Source organism: Herpailurus yagouaroundi, unplaced genomic scaffold, assembly GCF_014898765.1.
Source record: "Herpailurus yagouaroundi ecotype Mexico unplaced genomic scaffold, PumYag 186, whole genome shotgun sequence".
Taxonomy (NCBI): Eukaryota; Metazoa; Chordata; class Mammalia; order Carnivora; family Felidae; genus Herpailurus; species Herpailurus yagouaroundi.
The window spans coordinates 30570565-30574274 of record NW_024412417.1 but is presented as its reverse complement, the minus strand read 5'-3'; the positions used below and the strand labels follow the sequence as shown (position 1 = coordinate 30574274).

Here is a 3710-nt window from a genome sequence, read left to right as displayed (position 1 = left end):
TATAATGATTCTTTTCAAACAGGAATTTGGTTTATTGTTTCCTGGACAAAATAAACAAGCATTCAAATAAACTAGGGTTCCTGCGCATAACTAAGATTTCCTTTTGATGTTCCAGTTTCTCTGTACCACAAAACTATAGGAGAAAAAAATGTCAACAAAATGGGCTTTTGCTCTCCTTACTCAACAGAAATGCTGGTAAGAAAGAGGGGGAAAGCTAAGCAAAGAAAAATGGTAACGTGAGGGACTTGAGCAGGAAGCTAAGGCTTTGCAATGCAGCAAGGATCACTGACTGAAGTGAGTTGTGAACAAATGAGTAGAATAATCCTGTGTCCACTAGTTTGCAACTGCATGGAGAATAGAGAGGTGTACGCATTAGGCAAGGTGCTAACAAAATATTACAATGGGTTAGTTGGAAAAGCAGTCACAGTGCAAATATAAGCAAATCTCAGAGTCAACTCCTAAGCAGTTTAATTTCTTAGTTAACTCCTTGAGAGATACAACAGAAGTCAATACAATTTTTGGCCCTACTATGTACAACCAGAAAAATAAAGTCACAATGGTCAACCACATAGCCTTTCAGGGATTCCATGTATTAATTCAATCTGTACTGGGTTACAGGGAAAGGATAACTAACCCCCCCCCCCACACACACACGTACACACTTCAAGAAACCAAAATACCTAATGATTATTGAACAAAGAAATAGCACTAAATGTATTGTAGCATTTGTCTGAATGAGGTTGATCAAATACGAGCAACTACTATTTTTTCATGCATTTTGTTAGACATTAAGACAAAAAGATGAAGAGAGATACAGCACATTTTATCACAAGAGAATTAATGCCTTTTATCATAAGAGAATTGTAACAAATAGGTTCCTATATCTACAACTGCCAATGTCTTACAAAGGAGAAATGAGAAACGGATTCAGAATGGTAAGCGAAGGTCTAAAAATAAATCTGCCCCCTTATCCTTATTATATTATCCCTAATATGTCTGATTCAGCACTTCTTCAGACTAGATTCTCCTTAGAGATATAAGACATTGTCCCTTTGTCAAGAGATCCACTTTCTACACTTTTCTTCAGTCTTTTACTTGTTTTACTGGCCACAAGTAATGGGAACAAAACGTCTGCTCTTTGCTAAGTGTTTACTGGAGGCCAGGGACTGTGCCAAGCATTTTATAGAAGTGAATTCCTCTAGTTTTCACCACTGTGAGGTTTATATTTTCCATATTTTATAGAGTAAGAAAACTCAGAGGTTCAAAGTTATTCATAGCCTGGGAAGGATCTTACCATTATCACATGGCAGAGATGGTCCTCAGACCCATGTGTGGTGAACTGCAAAGCCTATGATGTGCTTCAGTAGGTTGTTAGTCTACTGCCTCAAGACAGAACATTTTGGAATATAGACTATTACAATTTTACTTTAGGACTCACTTCTCTACATCATGACATCTTGGCCTTTCCCCCGCCCCCACACCCCGCCTTATGACCAGGCCTATAGATTAGGATTAGTTTGCAAGGGTATTTAACTAAGGAGTTAATGAACTCAATATTTTCCACTGCTCTTTGCTTTTAGAGCATCTAATGTCAAAAATGCTGTTATAGGCTCAGAAAGGTAAAATAAAACTGAACATATTTAGAAGTTGGTAAATTACAGGTCCTTTGTTAAGGAATGATTTGATTTGCCTGTTTCCGCAAAAGAAAGTCTAAAGACACACAATGCCTAGACTGGTTTTGATGTGTATTAGATGGATTTCTCCTGAGAAGTCTAGATAATCTCTGATATTTATATAGTGGCAATCATATCCCTGGCACTTAGCAATGGCCAGAGAGAGATTAGATAAAAGACCCTTAAGAGATTAGTGTAATATAACCCAGACTTTGATGCATCTGTTCTCTGTTGGCCTTCGAAGTCAGGCCCCACATTCCATTTTTCACAGTAAATCCAAGGTATAATTTTAGGATCCTTTACTATGATTATTTTTTCTAATCAGTCGTTTTTAATACTATTTATTGTCTTGGTGCTTGGATCTTCCTTGACATAAAATTTTTAAATATTTAATTCTACTTAATAATTCAGTATCATAATATGAAGTCTCTTTAATTATGTACCAAACTATGATCAATATTGAGATGGACCTCTGTCTTAGTCACTTACTTAAAGAAAAAAAAAAAGATTAATTAATTTCATCTTCTTATCCTTAGACTCTATTCACATTTTTCCAGAACACTCCATTTCTCTTCAACCCACTTCGTTTCTCTTCAATCCACAGTAATTGGGGTAAAAGAGATGCTTGGTGATTGGCTGAAAGTGTTGGGATAAAAAAGCAAGCTTTCTACAACCCTTTGATTATTTTTTCAGACTGCCAAACGTTCCTTTTTAAAGACTGTTACATTTCTTAAAAGCCCCAGAGTGATTGCTTATCCTAATCCTAATGTATATCTAAGCATATTGGCCTCTTGGCCCAGTTTCTGAGTTTGAAATTGAATGCATATTGAACCCCACCAGGTCCCTTGCTCTCCTACTCCTTCAAAACAGACACACACGTGCATTAACACACATGCACGCAAGGGTTTTGTTTTTGTTTTTGTTTTTTTGTCAGTATATGTTCCTTAAGGTTCAAAGCATCCCGTTAAAATACCAACACACTTTCTTAACCACTACCACCCTTCCTGGTATCAAAAGGAATATACTCCTTCCAAAGGCTTTTCTCACAAAGTTACTTTAATATATATATTATATATTATATTTTAATATATATTATATATTATTGTATTATAGTATATGTATATACATATATATATACTAGTTTACAACCAGTTTCTCCTACACAATATTTTTTAGTTTTATGCCCAGTTCATTATAATCTCAATCCATGTCGCATTTCCTATCTGAAGCAATGTCTTTATAATTTTTTAAAGTCTATTTATTTTGAGGGAGAGAGAGAGCAAGCAGGAGGAACACAGAGAGAGGGAGAGAATGAATCCCAAGCAGGCTCTTCGCTGATGTGGGGCTCGATCCCACCAACTGTGAGATCATGACCTGAGCAGAAATCAAGAGTCAGATGCTTAACTGACTGAGCTAACCAGACACCCCTGAAACAATGTCTTTGATTAAATATTTGACATGAGTTTTGGCATCTAATAATATTATAATCATAACTCTCAAATGGCTTATTTTTTGACATGGCCCACACTTCTTTATTTTCATTGTAACTATTACTAACTAACATCAGTGCAAACAAGTAAAGTTACTAAGAGGAACATGAAATAACTAATAGGAGATTATTCTGAAAATTCTCTTTCTCTTTTTTCTCTTTTGACAGAGAAAGAAGGCAAAAAGCCAAACTGCCTCCTCTGAGGTTTGAACTCAGGACCTTCAGATTATGAAACTGACAGGCTGCCTACTGCACTAAGGAGGCTAGCTAGAAGCTACTTTATCTGTGTACATCTCCCTACTGACACACAAACGACAACATCAGCATTTTCCTTTGAAGACTGAAACTGGTAGAACACTGGAATCATCAAGTGTTATGGTCTTCAAAGTACATTTCTTTTCTTTTTTTTTTTAATTTTTTTTTTCAACGTTTTTATTTTTATTTTTGGGACAGAGAGAGACAGAGCATGAATGGGGGAGGGGCAGAGAGAGAGGGAGTCACAGAATCGGAAACAGGCTCCAGGCTCTGAGCCATCAGCCCAGAGCCCG

General features: G+C 36.4%; 1 non-coding gene across 1 annotated transcript; it reads right to left on the bottom strand.

The window, feature by feature from the left end:
• Nucleotides 1-3353: 3353 nt before the first annotated feature.
• On the bottom strand, nucleotides 3354-3426 carry TRNAM-CAU (transfer RNA methionine (anticodon CAU)). Its single transcript has one exon. It is a non-coding gene; the product is annotated as a tRNA-Met (tRNA).
• Between the last annotated feature and the right edge of the window lie 284 nt (nucleotides 3427-3710).